The sequence below is a fragment of the Lepisma saccharinum genome, unplaced genomic scaffold (genome assembly GCF_977018435.1).
Source record: "Lepisma saccharinum unplaced genomic scaffold, izLepSacc3.1 HAP1_SCAFFOLD_183, whole genome shotgun sequence".
Classification (NCBI taxonomy): domain Eukaryota; kingdom Metazoa; phylum Arthropoda; class Insecta; order Zygentoma; family Lepismatidae; genus Lepisma; species Lepisma saccharinum.
The window spans coordinates 110,114-128,811 of NW_028142980.1; the positions used below are offsets into that span (position 1 = coordinate 110,114).

The 18,698-nt window shown below is 43.2% G+C and overlaps 1 pseudogene; it reads right to left on the reverse strand.

Annotated features, from left to right (window-relative positions):
* Positions 1–13,064: 13,064 nt before the first annotated feature.
* On the reverse strand, positions 13,065–14,658 carry LOC145982465 (large subunit ribosomal RNA; annotated as a pseudogene).
* Positions 14,659–18,698: the final 4,040 nt, after the last annotated feature.

Genomic DNA, 18,698 nt, shown 5'->3' on the forward strand with positions numbered 1-18,698 from the left:
CTTTCTATTCGGCTTTTGCTCCAGAGATTGCCGTCAAAGGCAAAAATTCTGGGAGAATAAAGCTTCCCAAGAAACTTGTAAAAGCACGGTAAAGTGGCAAAGGCACACACACACACAAACAATTCTCCTCCACTGTTTTCTTCCCAACTTGACTTTCTATTGGGCTTTTGCTCCAGAGATTGCCGTCAAAGGCAAAAATTCTGGGAGAATAAAGCTTCCCAAGAAACTTGTACAAGCAACGCAATGTGGCAAAGGCACACACACACACAAACAATTCTCCTCCACTGTTTTCTTCCCAACTTGACTTTCTATTGGGCTTTTGCTCCAGAGATTGCCGTCAAAGGCAAAAATTCTGGGAGAATAAAGCTTCCCAAGAAACTTGTACAAGCAACGCAATGTGGCAAAGGCACACACACACACACAAAAAATTCTCCTCCTCTGTTTTCTTCCCAACTTGACTTTCTATTCGGCTTTTGCTCCAGAGATTGCCGTCAAAGGCAAAAATTCTGGGAGAATAAAGCTTCCCAAGAAACTTGTAAAAGCACGGTAAAGTGGCAAAGGCACACACACACACAAACAATTCTCCTCCACTGTTTTCTTCCCAACTTGACTTTCTATTGGGCTTTTGCTCCAGAGATTGCCGTCAAAGGCAAAAATTCTGGGAGAATAAAGCTTCCCAAGAAACTTGTACAAGCAACGCAATGTGGCAAAGGCACACAGACACACAAACAATTCTCCTCCACTGTTTTCTTCCCAACTTAACTTTCTATTGGGCTTTTGCTCCAGAGATTGCCGTGAGAGGCAAAAATTCTGGGAGAATAAAGCTTCCCAAGAAACTTGTACAAGCAACGCAATGTGGCAAAGGCACACACACACACACACAAACAATTCTCCTCCTCTGTTATCTACCCAACTTGACTTTCTATTGGGCTTTTGCTCCAGAGATTACCGTTAAAGACAAAAAATAATCTGGGAGAATGAAGCTTCCCAAGAAACTTGTACAATCAAGGCAATGTGGCAGTGACACAACATCATCTTCCTCTGTTTTCTTCCCAGCTTGACTTTCTATTCGGCTTTTGCTCCAGAGATTGCCGTCAAAGGCAAAAATTCTGGGAGAATAAAGCTTCCCAAGAAACTTGTGCAAGCAAGGCAATATGGCATTGACACAATATCATCCTCCTCAGTTTTCTTCCCAGCTTGACTTTCTATTGGGCTTTTGCTCCAGAGATTGCCGTCAAAGGCAAAAAAAAAATCTGGGAGAATGAAGCTTCCCAAGAAACTTGTACAATCAAGGCAATGTGGCAGTGACACAACATCATCTTCCTCTGTTTTCTTCCCAGCTTGACTTTCTATTCGGCTTTTGCTCCAGAGATTGCCGTCAAAGGCAAAAATTCTGGGAGAATAAAGCTTCCCAAGAAACTTGTGCAAGCAACGCAATGTGGCATTGACACAATATCATCCTCCTCAGTTTTCTTCCCAGCTTGACTTTCTATTGGGCTTTTGCTCCAGAGATTGCCGTCAAAGGCAAAAATTCTGGGAGAATAAAGCTTCCCAAGAAACTTGTAAAAGCAACGCAATGTGGCAGTGACACATCATCCTCCTCTGTTTTCTTCCCAGCTTGACTTTCTATTCGGCTTTTGCTCCAGAGATGACCGTGAAAGGCAAAAAATAATCTGGGAGAATGAAGCTTCCCAAGAAACTTGTACAATCAAGGCAATGTGGCAGTGACACAACATCATCTTCCTCTGTTTTCTTCCCAGCTTGACTTTCTATTCGGCTTTTGCTCCAGAGATTGCCGTCAAAGGCAAAAATTCTGGGAGAATAAAGCTTCCCAAGAAACTTGTGCAAGCAACGCAATGTGGCATTGACACAATATCATCCTCCTCAGTTTTCTTCCCAGCTTGACTTTCTATTGGGCTTTTGCTCCAGAGATTGCCGTCAAAGGCAAAAATTGTGGGAGAATAGAGCTTCCCAAGAAACTTGTAAAAGCACGGTAATGTGGCAAAGGCACACACACACACACACACACAAACAATTCTCCTCCTCTGTTTTCTTCCCAACTTGACTTTCTATTGGGCTTTTGCTCCAGAGATTGCCGTGAGAGGCAAAAATCCTGGGAGAATAAAGCTTCCCAAGAAACTTGTACAAGCAACGCAATGTGGCAAAGGCACACACACACACACAAACAATTCTCCTCCTCTGTTTTCTTCCCAACTTGACTTTCTATTCGGCTTTTGCTCCAGAGATTGCCGTCAAAGGCAAAAATTCTGGGAGAATAAAGCTTCCCAAGAAACTTGTAAAAGCAACGCAATGTGGCAGTGACACATCATCCTCCTCTGTTTTCTTCCCAGCTTGACTTTCTATTCGGCTTTTGCTCCAGAGATGACCGTGAAAGGCAAAAAATAATCTGGGAGAATGAAGCTTCCCAAGAAACTTGTACAATCAAGGCAATGTGGCAGTGACACAACATCATCTTCCTCTGTTTTCTTCCCAGCTTGACTTTCTATTCGGCTTTTGCTCCAGAGATTGCCGTCAAAGGCAAAAATTCTGGGAGAATAAAGCTTCCCAAGAAACTTGTGCAAGCAAGGCAATGTGGCAGTAACACAATATCATCCTCCTCAGTTTTCTTCCCAGCTTGACTTTCTATTCGGCTTTTGCTCCAGAGATGACCGTGAAAGGCAAAAAATAATCTGGGAGAATGAAGCTTCCCAAGAAACTTGTACAATCAAGGCAATGTGGCAGTGACACAACATCATCTTCCTCTGTTTTCTTCCCAGCTTGACTTTCTATTCGGCTTTTGCTCCAGAGATTGCCGTCAAAGGCAAAAATTCTGGGAGAATAAAGCTTCCCAAGAAACTTGTGCAAGCAAAGCAATGTGGCATTGACACAATATCATCCTCCTCAGTTTTCTTCCCAGCTTGACTTTCTATTGGGCTTTTGCTCCAGAGATTGCCGTCAAAGGCAAAAATTCTGGGAGAATAAAGCTTCCCAAGAAACTTGTGCAAGCAAGGCAATGTGGCAGTAACACAATATCATCCTCCTCAGTTTTCTTCCCAGCTTGACTTTCTATTCGGCTTTTGCTCCAGAGATGACCGTGAAAGGCAAAAAATAATCTGGGAGAATGAAGCTTCCCAAGAAACTTGTACAATCAAGGCAATGTGGCAGTGACACAACATCATCTTCCTCTGTTTTCTTCCCAGCTTGACTTTCTATTCGGCTTTTGCTCCAGAGATTGCCGTCAAAGGCAAAAATTCTGGGAGAATAAAGCTTCCCAAGAAACTTGTGCAAGCAAGGCAATGTGGCAGTAACACAATATCATCCTCCTCAGTTTTCTTCCCAGCTTGACTTTCTATTCGGCTTTTGCTCCAGAGATGACCGTGAAAGGCAAAAAATAATCTGGGAGAATGAAGCTTCCCAAGAAACTTGTACAATCAAGGCAATGTGGCAGTGACACAACATCATCTTCCTCTGTTTTCTTCCCAGCTTGACTTTCTATTCGGCTTTTGCTCCAGAGATTGCCGTCAAAGGCAAAAATTCTGGGAGAATAAAGCTTCCCAAGAAACTTGTGCAAGCAAAGCAATGTGGCATTGACACAATATCATCCTCCTCAGTTTTCTTCCCAGCTTGACTTTCTATTGGGCTTTTGCTCCAGAGATTGCCGTCAAAGGCAAAAATTCTGGGAGAATAAAGCTTCCCAAGAAACTTGTAAAAGCACGGTAATGTGGCAAAGGCACACACACACACAAACAATTCTCCTCCACTGTTTTCTTCCCAACTTGACTTTCTATTGGGCTTTTGCTCCAGAGATTGCCGTGAGAGGCAAAAATTCTGGGAGAATAAAGCTTCCCAAGAAACTTGTACAAGCAACGCAATGTGGCAAAGGCACACACACACACACACACAAACAATTCTCCTCCTCTGTTATCTACCCAACTTGACTTTCCATTCGGCTTTTGCTCCAGAGATTACCGTTAAAGGCAAAAATTCTGGGAGAATGGATCTTTCCAACAAACATCTACAAACACCTCAATGTGGCAAAGGCACACAAATCTGCTTCTCTGTTTTCTTCCCAGCTTGACTTTCTATTCGGCCTTTGCTCCAGAGATTGCCGTTAAAGGCAAAAATTCTGGGAGAATGAATCTTCCCAAGAAACTTGGACAAGCAACGCAATGTGGCATTGACACAATATCATACTCCTCTGTTTTCTTCCCAGCTTGACTTTCTATTCGGCTTTTGCTCCAGAGATTGCCGTCAAAGGCAAATAAATCTGGGAGAATAAATCTTCCCAGCTTGGCTTTCTATTCGGCCTTTGCTCCAGAGATTACCGTGAAAGGCAAAAATTCTGGGAGAATAAATCATCCCAAGAAACTTGGACAAGCAACGCAATGCGGCATTGACACAATATCATACTCCTCAGTTTTCTTCCCAGCTTGACTTTCTATTCGGCTTTTGGTCCAGAGATTACCGTTAAAGGTAAAATTTCTGGGTGAATGAAGCTTCCCCACAAACTTATAAAAGGACGGTAATGTTGCAAAGGCACACACACAAACAATTCTCCTCCTCTGTTTTCTTCCCAGCTTGGCTTTCTGTTCGGCTTTTGCTCCATAGATTACCGTCAAAAGTAAAAGTTCTGGGTGAATGAAGCTTCTCGACAAACTTCTAAAAGCACGGTAATGTGACAAAGGCACACACACAAAAAAAATTCTCCTCCTCAGTTTTCTTCCCAACTTTACTTTCTATTCGGCTTTTGCTCCAGAGATTGCCGTTAAAGGCAAAAAAATCTGGGAGAATAAAGCTTACCAAGAAACTTGTACAAGCAACGCAATGTGGCAGTGACACCCGCACAAATCTACTTCTCCTCTGTTTTCTTCCCAGCTTGACTTTCTATTCGGCTTTTGCTCCAGAGATTACCGTTAAAGGCAAAAAATAATCTGGGAGAATGAATCTTCCCAAGAAACTTGGACAGGCAACGCAATGTGGCAGTGACACAATATCATCCTCCTCTGTTTTCTTCCCAGCTTGGCTTTCTATTCGGCCTTTGCTCCAGAGATTGCCGTCAAAGGCAAAAATTCTGGGAGAATGAATCTTCCCAAGAAACTTGGACAGGCAACGCAATGTGGCAGTGACACAATATCATCCTCCTCTGTTTTCTTCCCAGCTTGGCTTTCTATTCGGCCTTTGCTCCAGAGATTGCCGTCAAAGGCAAAAATTCTGGAACATGAAAGCTTCCCAAGAAACTTGTACAAGCAACGCAATGTGGCAGTGACACAATATCATCCTCCTCTGTTTTCTTCCCAGCTTGGCTTTCTATTCGGCTTTTGCTCCAGAGATTGCCGTCAAAGGCAAAAATTCTGGGAGAATGAATCTTCCCAAGAAACTTGGACAGGCAACGCAATGTGGCAGTGACACAATATCATCCTCCTCTGTTTTCTTCCCAGCTTGGCTTTCTATTCGGCCTTTGCTCCAGAGATTGCCGTCAAAGGCAAAAATTCTGGGAGAATGAATCTTCCCAAGAAACTTGGACAATCAACGCAATGTGGCATTGACACAATATCATACTCCTCTTTTTTCTTCCCAGCTTGGCTTTCTATTCGGCCTTTGCTCCAGAGATTGCCGTTAAAGGCAAAAATTCTGGGAGAATGAATCTTCCCAAGAAACTTGGACAAGCAACGCAATGTGGCATTGACACAATATCATACTCCTCTGTTTTCTTCCCAGCTTGACTTTCTATTCGGCTTTTGCTCCAGAGATTGCCGTCAAAGGCAAAAATTCTGGAACATGAAAGCTTCCCAAGAAACTTGTACAAGCAACGCAATGTGGCAGTGACACAATATCATCCTCCTCTGTTTTCTTCCCAGCTTGGCTTTCTATTCGGCTTTTGCTCCAGAGATTGCCGTCAAAGGCAAAAATTCTGGGAGAATGAATCTTCCCAAGAAACTTGGACAGGCAACGCAATGTGGCAGTGACACAATATCATCCTCCTCTGTTTTCTTCCCAGCTTGGCTTTCTATTCGGCCTTTGCTCCAGAGATTGCCGTCAAAGGCAAAAATTCTGGGAGAATGAATCTTCCCAAGAAACTTGGACAATCAACGCAATGTGGCATTGACACAATATCATACTCCTCTTTTTTCTTCCCAGCTTGGCTTTCTATTCAGCCTTTGCTCCAGAGATTGCCGTTAAAGGCAAAAATTCTAGGAGAATGAATCTTCCCAAGAAACTTGGACAAGCAACGCAATGTGGCATTGACACAATATCATACTCCTCTGTTTTCTTCCCAGCTTGACTTTCTATTCGGCTTTTGCTCCAGAGATTGCCGTCAAAGGCAAATAAAATCTGGGAGAATAAATCTTCCCAGCTTGGCTTTCTATTCGGCCTTTGCTCCAGAGATTGCCGTGAAATGCAAAAATTCTGGGAGAATAAATCATCCCAAGAAACTTGGACAAGCAACGCAATGCGGCATTGACACAATATCATACTCCTCAGTTTTCTTCCCAGCTTGACTTTCTATTCGGCTTTTGGTCCAGAGATTACCGTTAAAGGTAAAATTTCTGGGTGAATGAAGCTTCCCCACATACTTATAAAAGGACGGTAATGTTGCAAAGGCACACAGACAAACAATTCTCCTCCTCTGTTTTCTTCCCAGCTTGGCTTTCTGTTCGGCTTTTGCTCCATAGATTACCGTCAAAGGTAAAAGTTCTGGGTGAATGAAGCTTCTCGACAAACTTCTAAAAGCACGGTAATGTGACAAAGGCACACACACACAAAAAATTCTCCTCCTCAGTTTTCTTCCCAGCTTTACTTTCTATTCGGCTTTTGCTCCAGAGATTGCCGTTAAAGGCAAAAAAATCTGGGAGAATAAAGCTTACCAAGAAACTTGTACAAGCAACGCAATGTGGCAGTGACACCCGCACAAATCTACTTCTCCTCTGTTTTCTTCCCAGCTTGACTTTCTATTCGGTTTTTGCTCCAGAGATTACCGTTAAAGGCAAAAAATATTCTGGGAGAATAAAGCTTCCCAAAAAACTTGTACAAGCAACGCAATGTAGCAGTGACACCCGCACAAATCTCCTCCTCCTACGTTTTCTTCCCAGCTTGACTTTCTATTCGGCTTTTGCTCCAGAGATTACCGTCAAAGGTAAAAGTTCTGGGAGAATGAAGCTTCCCAGCTTGACTTTCCATTCGGCTTTTGCTCCAGAGATTACCGTTAAAGGCAAAAATTCTGGGAGAATGGATCTTTCCAACAAACATCTACAAACACCTCAATGTGGCAAAGGCACACAAATCTGCTTCTCTGTTTTCTTCCCAGCTTGACTTTCTATTCGGCCTTTGCTCCAGAGATTGCCGTTAAAGGCAAAAATTCTGGGAGAATGAATCTTCCCAAGAAACTTGGACAAGCAATGCAATGTGGCATTGACACAATATCATACTCCTCTGTTTTCTTCCCAGCTTGACTTTCTATTCGGCTTTTGCTCCAGAGATTGCCGTCAAAGGCAAATAAATCTGGGAGAATAAATCTTCCCAGCTTGGCTTTCTATTCGGCCTTTGCTCCAGAGATTGCCGTGAAAGACAAAAATTCTGGGAGAATAAATCATCCCAAGAAACTTGGACAAGCAACGCAATGCGGCATTGACACAATATCATACTCCTCAGTTTTCTTCCCAGCTTGACTTTCTATTCGGCTTTTGGTCCAGAGATTACCGTTAAAGGTAAAATTTCTGGGTGAATGAAGCTTCCCCACAAACTTATAAAAGGACGGTAATGTTGCAAAGGCACACACACAAACAATTCTCCTCCTCTGTTTTCTTCCCAGCTTGGCTTTCTGTTCGGCTTTTGCTCCATAGATTACCGTCAAAGGTAAAAGTTCTGGGTGAATGAAGCTTCTCGACAAACTTCTAAAAGCACGGTAATGTGACAAAGGCACACACACACAAAAAATTCTCCTCCTCAGTTTTCTTCCCAGCTTTACTTTCTATTCGGCTTTTGCTCCAGAGATTGCTGTTAAAGGCAAAAAAATCTGGGAGAATAAAGCTTACCAAGAAACTTGTACAAGCAACGCAATGTGGCAGTGACACCCGCACAAATCTACTTCTCCTCTGTTTTCTTCCCAGCTTGACTTTCTATTCGGTTTTTGCTCCAGAGATTACCGTTAAAGGCAAAAAATATTCTGGGAGAATAAAGCTTCCCAAGAAACTTGTACAAGCAACATAATGTGGCAGTGACACAATATCATCCTCCTCTGTTTTCTTCCCAGCTTTACTTTCTATTCGGCTTTTGCTCCACAGATTGCCGTCAAAGGCAAATAAATCTGGGAGAATAAATCTTCCCAGCTTGGCTTTCTATTCGGCCTTTGCTCCAGAGATTGCCGTGAAAGGCAAAAATTCTGGGAGAATAAATCATCCCAAGAAACTTGGACAAGCAACGCAATGCGGCATTGACACAATATCATACTCCTCAGTTTTCTTCCCAGCTTGACTTTCTATTCGGCTTTTGGTCCAGAGATTACCGTTAAAGGTAAAATTTCTGGGTGAATGAAGCTTCCCCACAAACTTATAAAAGGACGGTAATGTTGCAAAGGCACACACACAAACAATTCTCCTCCTACGTTTTCTTCCCAGCTTGACTTTCTATTCGGCTTTTGCTCCAGAGATTACCGGCAAAGGTAAAAGTTCTGGGAGAATGAAGCTTCCCAGCTTGACTTTCCATTCGGCTTTTGCTCCAGAGATTACCGTTAAAGGCAAAAATTCTGGGAGAATGGATCTTTCCAACAAACATCTACAAACACCTCAATGTGGCAAAGGCACACAAATCTGCTTCTCTGTTTTCTTCCCAGCTTGACTTTCTATTCGGCCTTTGCTCCAGAGATTGCCGTTAAAGGCAAAAATTCTGGGAGAATGAATCTTCCCAAGAAACTTGGACAAGCAACGCAATGTGGCATTGACACAATATCATACTCCTCTGTTTTCTTCCCAGCTTGACTTTCTATTCGGCTTTTGCTCCAGAGATTGCCGTCAAAGGCAAATAAATCTGGGAGAATAAATCTTCCCAGCTTGGCTTTCTATTCGGCCTTTGCTCCAGAGATTGCCGTGAAAGGCAAAAATTCTGGGAGAATAAATCATCCCAAGAAACTTGGACAAGCAACGCAATGCGGCATTGACACAATATCATACTCCTCAGTTTTCTTCCCAGCTTGACTTTCTATTCGGCTTTTGGTCCAGAGATTACCGTTAAAGGTAAAATTTCTGGGTGAATGAAGCTTCCCCACAAACTTATAAAAGGACGGTAATGTTGCAAAGGCACACACACAAACAATTCTCCTCCTCTGTTTTCTTCCCAGCTTGGCTTTCTGTTCGGCTTTTGCTCCATAGATTACCGTCAAAGGTAAAAGTTCTGGGTGAATGAAGCTTCTCGACAAACTTCTAAAAGCACGGTAATGTGACAAAGGCACACACACACAAAAAATTCTCCTCCTCAGTTTTCTTCCCAGCTTTACTTTCTATTCGGCTTTTGCTCCAGAGATTGCTGTTAAAGGCAAAAAAATCTGGGAGAATAAAGCTTACCAAGAAACGCAATGTGGCAGTGACACCCGCACAAATCTACTTCTCCTCTGTTTTCTTCCCAGCTTGACTTTCTATTCGGTTTTTGCTCCAGAGATTACCGTTAAAGGCAAAAAATATTCTGGGAGAATAAAGCTTCCCAAGAAACTTGTACAAGCAACATAATGTGGCAGTGACACAATATCATCCTCCTCTGTTTTCTTCCCAGCTTTACTTTCTATTCGGCTTTTGCTCCACAGATTGCCGTCAAAGGCAAAAAAAATTCTGGGAGAATAAAGCTTCCCAAAAAACTTGTACAAGCAACGCAATGTAGCAGTGACACCCGCACAAATCTCCTCCTCCTACGTTTTCTTCCCAGCTTGACTTTCTATTCGGTTTTTGCTCCAGAGATTACCGTCAAAGGTAAAAGTTCTGGGAGAATGAAGCTTCCCAGCTTGACTTTCCATTCGGCTTTTGCTCCAGAGATTACCGTTAAAGGCAAAAATTCTGGGAGAATGGATCTTTCCAACAAACATCTACAAACACCTCAATGTGGCAAAGGCACACAAATCTGCTTCTCTGTTTTCTTCCCAGCTTGACTTTCTATTCGGCCTTTGTTCCAGAGATTGCCGTTAAAGGCAAAAATTCTGGGAGAATGAATCTTCCCAAGAAACTTGGACAAGCAACGCAATGTGGCATTGACACAATATCATACTCCTCTGTTTTCTTCCCAGCTTGACTTTCTATTCGGCTTTTGCTCCAGAGATTGCCGTCAAAGGCAAATAAATCTGGGAGAATAAATCTTCCCAGCTTGGCTTTCTATTCGGCCTTTGCTCCAGAGATTGCCGTGAAAGGCAAAAATTCTGGGAGAATAAATCATCCCAAGAAACTTGGACAAGCAACGCAATGCGGCATTGACACAATATCATACTCCTCAGTTTTCTTCCCAGCTTGACTTTCTATTCGGCTTTTGGTCCAGAGATTACCGTTAAAGGTAAAATTTCTGGGTGAATGAAGCTTCCCCACAAACTTATAAAAGGACGGTAATGTTGCAAAGGCACACACACAAACAATTCTCCTCCTCTGTTTTCTTCCCAGCTTGGCTTTCTGTTCGGCTTTTGCTCCATAGATTACCGTCAAAGGTAAAAGTTCTGGGTGAATGAAGCTTCTCGACAAACTTCTAAAAGCACGGTAATGTGACAAAGGCACACACACAAAAAAAATTCTCCTCCTCAGTTTTCTTCCCAACTTTACTTTCTATTCGGCTTTTGCTCCAGAGATTGCCGTTAAAGGCAAAAAAATCTGGGAGAATAAAGCTTACCAAGAAACTTGTACAAGCATCGCAATGTGGCAGTGACACCCGCACAAATCTACTTCTCCTCTGTTTTCTTCCCAGCTTGACTTTCTATTCGGCTTTTGCTCCAGAGATTACCGTTAAAGGCAAAAAATAATCTGGGAGAATGAATCTTCCCAAGAAACTTGGACAAGCAACGCAATGTGGCATTGACACAATATCATCCTCCTCTGTTTTCTTCCCAGCCTGACTTTCTATTCGGCTCTTGCTCCAGAGATTGCCGTTAAAGGCAAAAAATAATCTGGGAGAATAAAGCTTCCCAAGAAACTTGGACAAGCAACGCAATGTGTCATTGACACAATATCATTCTCCTCAGTTTTCTTCCCAGCTTGACTTTCTATTCGGCTTTTGCTCCAGAGATTCCCGTCAAAGGCAAAAATTCTGGAACATTAAAGCTTCCCAAGAAACTTGTACAAGCAACGCAATGTGGCAGTGACACAATATCATCCTCCTCTGTTTTCTTCCCAGCTTGGCTTTCTATTCGGCTTTTGCTCCAGAGATTGCCGTCAAAGGCAAAAATTCTGGGAGAATGAATCTTCCCAAGAAACTTGGACAAGCAACGCAATGTGGCATTGACATAATATCATACTCCTCCGTTTTGTTCCCAGCCTGACTTTCTATTCGGCTTTTGCTCCAGAGATTGCCGTCAAAGTCAAACATTCTGGCAGAATGAATCTTCCCAAGAAACTTGGACAAGCAACGCAATGTGGCATTGACACAATATCATACTCCTCCGTTTTCTTCCCAGCCTGACTTTCTATTCGGCTTTTGCTCCAGAGATTGCCGTCAAAGTCAAAAATTCTGGGAGAATGAATCTTCCCAAGAAACTTGGACAAGCAACGCAATGTGGCATTGACACAATATCATTCTCCTCCGTTTCCTCCCCTGCTTGACTTTCTATTCGGCTTTTGCTCCAGAGATTGCCGTCAAAGGCAAAAATTCTGGAACATTAAAGCTTCCCAAGAAACTTGGACAAGCAACGCAATGTGGCAGTGACACAATATCATCCTCCTCTGTTTTCTTCCCAGCTTGGCTTTCTATTCGGCCTTTGCTCCAGAGATTGCCGTCAAAGGCAAAAATTCTGGGAGAATGAATCTTCCCAAGAAACTTGGACAATCAACGCAATGTGGCATTGACACAATATCATACTCCTCTTTTTTCTTCCCAGCTTGGCTTTCTATTCGGCCTTTGCTCCAGAGATTGCCGTTAAAGGCAAAAATTCTGGGAGAATGAATCTTCCCAAGAAACTTGGACAAGCAACGCAATGTGGCATTGACACAATATCATACTCCTCCGTTTTCTTCCCAGCTTGACTTTCTATTCGGCTTTTGCTCCAGAGATTGCCGTCAAAGGCAAATAAAATCTGGGAGAATAAATCTTCCCAGCTTGGCTTTCTATTCGGCCTTTGCTCCAGAGATTGCCGTTAAAGGCAAAAATTCTGGGAGAATGAATCTTCCCAAGAAACTTGGACAAGCAACGCAATGTGGCATTGACACAATATCATACTCCTCAGTTTTCTTCCCAGCTTGACTTTCCATTCGGCTTTTGCTCCAGAGATTACCGTTAAAGGCAAAAATTCTGGGAGAATGGATCTTTCCAACAAACATCTACAAACACCGCAATGTGGCAAAGGCACACAAATCTGCTTCTCTGTTTTCTTCCCAGCTTGACTTTCTATTGGGATTTTGCTCCACAGATTACCGTTAAAGGTAAAAATTCTGGGAGAGTAAACTTCTCGGCCAAGCACCATCAGCAACGGAGGTGGGAGCGTTAACTTAGCATTATGTGATAACATATATACACACCTCTCGTCTAAAAGACAAATCTTTCTGCCTGCACAGTGTTCAACTGCGGCTTTCGTTCTCTACAGTTAGTTTCTAACTGCAAAAGAAAGAACATTTTTCATTCGCAACTTGGCTTGGAGTCAAGTTGTTGCCTCCCATGCTAAACCGGGAGGTCCTTCTTCTTCTTGTTTGGTCGGCTGGGTCGAAACCCCAAAGTCCAGCAATCCGCCACCTGCTGGAAGCCCCGGCTGCCAGCACCCGGTGAAGGTGTCGGCTGCCGGTTTGGGAGTCCTCCCCCGGTCGAAACTGGGGTCTGGACTCCCGGCGAAGGTCCCGTAGGGGACCTCCTAAAAGAAAGAGTCTGCTTTTCAGGTGCCGTGCAGCCGACAGCACGAACCTGCAAGCGAGGGCTGCCTTTCAACGGGTCGCCACCGTACGGAGGCTTCACCGCTCACGACGCCCCGCCAGATACTCAAGTCGTCTACGAGTGGTTCAAGGGTCCCAACTTCCGAGTGCTTGATTACCCCGTGAATCCCCATCTAGAATCCCAAAGACCTCGGTCAGTGGGGCAAGTGGGCGGAGTCTCGATGGCACTACTCGCGGGGAGCCTCACCCCCCGGGTTGGGGGGTGGTTGGTGGCTCCCCGCCTTACCGGTCCCCGGCGAAGGGGTCCAGCGTTGGTGGTTCTGCCTTTCAGAGTGCAGGGACCCACGGTCACGCAGCTCCGGGCACGGCTTCGGCCTTAGAGGCGTTCAGGCTTCAGCCGTCGGACGTAGCTTCGCACCAAGGTTCGATCGAACCGGCGCGGTACCATTGGTCCGAACCTGGGGTTCCTCTCGTACTAACCAGGATTACCTTGGCCGCGTTCTAAACGCCAGGAGGATAAAACTAACCTGTCTCGCGACGGTCTAAACCCAGCTCACGTTCCTTGTTGGTTGGTGAACAATCATACGCTCGGGGAGCGCTGCGTCCCCACGGTAAGAAGAGCCGACATCGAAGGATCAAAAAGCCGCGTCGCTATGAACGCTTGGCGGCCACGAGCCAGTTATCCCTGTGGTAACTTTTCTGTCACCTCCCGCCGAAGATCCTTCGGACGGGGAGGATCGATAGGCCCCGGTTTCCCGGGTCCCACCCGTACTGAGGGTGCGGATCAGGGCGGCTTTTGCCCTTTCGCTCTACCCGAGGTTTCTGGCCTCGGTGAGCCGCCCTTAGGACACCTGCGTTATCCTTTGACAGATGTTCCGCCCCAGACGAACTCCCCGCCTGCCGTTGTCCCCGGATCGGGTCGGCCCCTTGGCCGGTCCGCACGCGAGGCACGGCCGGCCGGTGGGGCCTTGGTTCGTGAACGGCGTGCGACGAGGCCGGAGCCCCGACGCCCGCGTCCCGCCCAACCGGGTGAGTCGGGAAACCGTGAGAGTAGTGGTATTTCACCGGCGGGCACCCGAAGGAGCCCTCCCACTTATGCTACACCTCGTCACGTCTCCCGACAGCGGCAGACTAGAGTCAAGCTCAACAGGGTCTTCTTTCCCCGCTGACATTCTCCAAGCCCGTTCCCTTGGCTGTGGTTTCGCTAGACAGTAGGTAGGGACAGACAATATGGGGGGAACCCCCGAAAGTATCCAAACCTCCACCCGCATACTTTCGAGGGCATGCGCTATGTCCCAGTGCCTCTGATATAAACTGGGACGGCAGTTTTTCGTATTACGGTTCCCCCTATATTGTTGTGCCATACCTTTATTGTTAAGTTGTTGTTACATACATAATAAACATACAAACATATATATATATATGATTACATACAATAATTAACTAACATAAAGCATATATTGATACAAAATTAGTCTAATACCTCAAGATACAATACACAGCAGAAAAATTTATTTGTTACCTGCTTAATATTTTACTGAAAATTTGTTTGTATAGTTTTTAGTAGATTTTACCCGCTGAATATCGGATTCCGGACTTCCGGAATCTATAATATTATTTTGCCGGGTCCTAGGACCAGCCGCCAGGGACGGAACCGCAAAGGTTGAGGACCTTCATTGTAGTTTGTAGCTGTTTGGGAATTGCTCACCTCAGAGGCTGGTGTTTCCCTCCCCGGCGACTACTCCCTTTCCCGGAGGAAATGTTTACCACTTTGATCAGTCGGTTATGTTACTACGAATCTGCATTTAGTAGTACAATTAAAATAAAAATTTTTTAATCAAAATAAAGAAAACAAGAGTAATAAAGAGTTAATTCAAAATAGGGTTTAACAATAAGCTTTAATTAACTATAAATTAAAAAAAAAAAAAATTAAATTTTAAACGGCCGATAATGACATCACTTCAGCCCTGTTATTTGTTACTTAAAGTTTGAAAACTATTATATTGTAAAATTTTCATTTTATGTTTATTGAAATTAGTTTATTATAAAATTACTTTAAGATTAAGTACCGGATACCGGTACTAAATATACTGGGATACCAGTATATTCAAGAAACCTGTCTCTGGATTTAGTTGGTAGATCTTGAAGCCACAACTCTTTTCATATATTCTTTGTGGGACTCCTCCGGTTGCCGCACTGGTCGTATCCGTCTTCTCTCAGCTGCTTCCTTGCGTCCGTTGGAAACAAAGTAGTATTTCCTTCTTGTGGCACCAATCGGCGCTTCCTCATCCTGGTTATTAGCTGTTTCTTCACTGGAAGTTCGTGTGCTAATATTTCCATGTCTGTTTTGTCTTGGAGGTTGGTGTCTGTCCTTACCCCTGTTGGGAATCGGACTAGTGTTGTTAGATGCAGAGGCGCCGGCAGAAGAAGGCAATATTTGGACCTGTTGATTAAATTTTCTTAGCTCTTCATTCGAGATTTTGTTCGTTAGACGACCTAGATTTTCTATTTGTTTAGGTCCAATTAGGATGGTGACATTAAAAGTTGGAAGTTCCTTACGCAGTAGTTTTATTTGATCGTCCGCCGCTGGACAAAAAAAGGTTTTGTGTTCCGGTGAATCCTCTAGTGAACCACACGCAACACAAACCGGAGTAGCCCTGCTCCCAATCCGGCAAAGATGTGTCCCGAAAGGACCATGCCCTGTCAAAAATTGCATGAGACCCCTGATTGGTTGATCACATGTGGGTAGCGGAATGTTTATAGATGGGATGAAGCTGAAGGTTCTTCTCCCGTTAGTACTTTCTTCCCATTCTTTTTGCCACACAATATTAAGTTTATTGTTTATTTCTTGGAGAGTTGGATAGAAGGCTCCAGTGATTTTCACTAGTTTGTGTTCATCGCCTTTCTTGAAGAAGTATTTGGCTGCTTTCCATTTGGCTTCTATGTCAATTGGACGATGTCCTGTGACCACTAGAACCGCCTCGGTCGACGTAGTTCCAAACGCACCGGATGTTCTCATAAGAATTCTTCTCTGCGATGCTCTAAGTGTTTTAACGTTTTTCTTATATACTAGACTCTCCACCCAGACCGAGGAAGCATAAGTGATAATTTGATTGTAAATTGTTTTGACATACGTTGTCATGATGTTCGGATGTATATTGAAGTCCTGTGAAGAAAGCCTAATAAGTTTCATCATTGCTGTTTCTGCTTTCGTTGTTATGTAGTTGATGTGTTCACTAAATTTCATTCCCTCCTCGAATCTGACTCCTAGGTAATCTACAACACTGGCACTTTGAACGTTTTTGCCTGATATTTTGATTGTTGGGTTTCTATTATTACTAATTTTGCCTTTGGCAAAAAGGTATTTAGTTTTTATTGCTGAGAGTTCCAATTTTGCGCTCCGACACCATTTTAATAATTCTTCGAGGGCATTGTTGGCTTTGAATTCAATTTGTGCTCTTGAGTTGCCTGTGCAAATGAGAGTCACGTCATCCGCGTATGCTATTACTTTATCTACATTATTATTGTTCTCCAATAATTTCAAACACGGCTCCAAGTTGATATTCCAGAGGTGGGGACCCAGAACGGATCCCTGAGGACATCCCTTTGATAGTATCTTTGATATTTTTATGCCGTTTAGGTTATAGTGGACCCTTCTGTTGTAGCAGTAGCTTTCCAGTATTTGAATTAGTGTTACGGGACAATTAAGTTGTTTTAATGTGGCAAAGAGGTGAGGCCACCATAGATTATCAAAAGCCCCTTTAATGTCTATGAAGATGATTATAGTAATTTTCCTATTTGAGACTGACACAGCATTCTTTAGAGAGTTAATAGCGTCTTCCGTGGAGCATCCCTTTGTAAAACCATATTGAGCACCACTATTCTGCACCATTCTTAAAAATTCTTGTAGTCTTTTGTTTATTAGTTTTTCTAGTAGTTTTCCTACGTTGTTTAATAGGCAGATTGACCGATATGATTTTGGGTCAGTATCATCAGTTTTACCTTCTTTTTTTAACACAACGAGATTGCCTTCCTTCCACGGGTTTGGAAAGTGTTTATTTGCCAAACATAGATTGAACAATTCAGTTATAAAGTTTAATGTTTTTGGAATGGATATTTTAATGATTCCCGCAGGAATGCCGTCTGGCCCTGGAGCTTTGTAGCTTTTCATAGTTTGTAGTTCCTGTAGGACTTCCTCAGTGGTGAAAGGGAGAATCGGATTGTTATTTGGATAATGTCCTATACTCCGTCTTGTAATTTCATTTTCCCGATTATCCGTATTTTCATCGTCATCTGGCAGGAGGCTGTTCAACAGGGTCCAGGCTGTTTCCTCTGTATTCGTGGATATTGAGCCATCAGGTCTTTTGATTGTGGTGATCCCTCGATCCCCGTTAATTTTATTAGTTAAAATTTTGTACGGTAGTCCCCATTTATCCTTGTTTAGATTTTTACTTACAAAGTTTTGCCAGTTGTTTACCTTAAATTTTTTAAGCTCTTCTGCATAATTTCTTTTGTGTTTTCGATATTCTTCCAGTAGAATTTCTCTTACTCCCGGTAAATTAATCTGCTGATATCTTTTCCTGGATTTTCGCATCGTTTCTCTTAACTTAGCTAATTTTTTATTCCAGGGTTTATTTTGGCTATTTCTGAACTTTATCGGGGTTGACGCTTTAACTGCAGTGTCTATTTGTTTGGTTAACTCCATTGCCCATTCATCTAGAGTGTGTACATTGTTAAGGTGCTCAGGCAGAGTGATGCAGTTTAACAGAGCGGTATGGTCGGTTTTTCTCCAGTTATAGGAAGGATTAAGCTCAGAATTAATTGTGTTTGTATTTTTTAAAACTAAATCAAAAAGAATGACATTATGGTCACTTCTAGTAACCATGTCTAGTACTCTCCAGTTGGTTATGCACTTGCTCATTTTGGAGTTGGTTAGAGTCAGATCTATATTACTAGAGGCACCAGATCTTCCTCTATATGTTGGAGGATTTCCCTGTTGATTTTGAATTTCTAGATTTGCTTCGGCAAGAAGATCCATCATCTTTTCACCGTTGTGGTCTATTTCCCTACCGAACCAGAGGGGAGAGGAGGAGTTACTATCTAAGGTTAACAAGATTTTCTTGTTGGCATAAGCAGCACAGATCCTTCTAATCTTGTTTATGTATTGCTCTATATTGTGGCTATACTGACAATAGCAGTTAACCACAATAAAGCTTACGGTATCTATGCTAATCTCCACACAGTTTACATGCGTATCCGAGAATTGCGCTATTTTTAGGATTTTTATTGCAGGATTTAATGATATAATTGCAACTTTTGCGTTTTGGTGTTTGTTATAAACAAGTGTGGCTCCTATGGGCGCGTGAATTATGTTTCCGTTTGAAGTATAAGGTTCCTGAAAAAATAATAAGTCATGATGATTTCTTTTAGCATAGATAAAGATTTCCTCGGTTGCAAGTTCGGCTCCATTTAGGTTTATCTGTAGGCAGCTCACGTTGTTGATATTCAGTGTCTTATCACTGAACTCCACTGTGGCCAGGGTTTGCTTGTGTCCTCAATAACCCTCCCCAATCCTCTGGCGAAGTCTCTGTAGATCTCGTCCAAATCTAATTCCAGGTCTCTTCGTTGAAATGCCTGGTTCATTAAGTCAAGTAAATAATC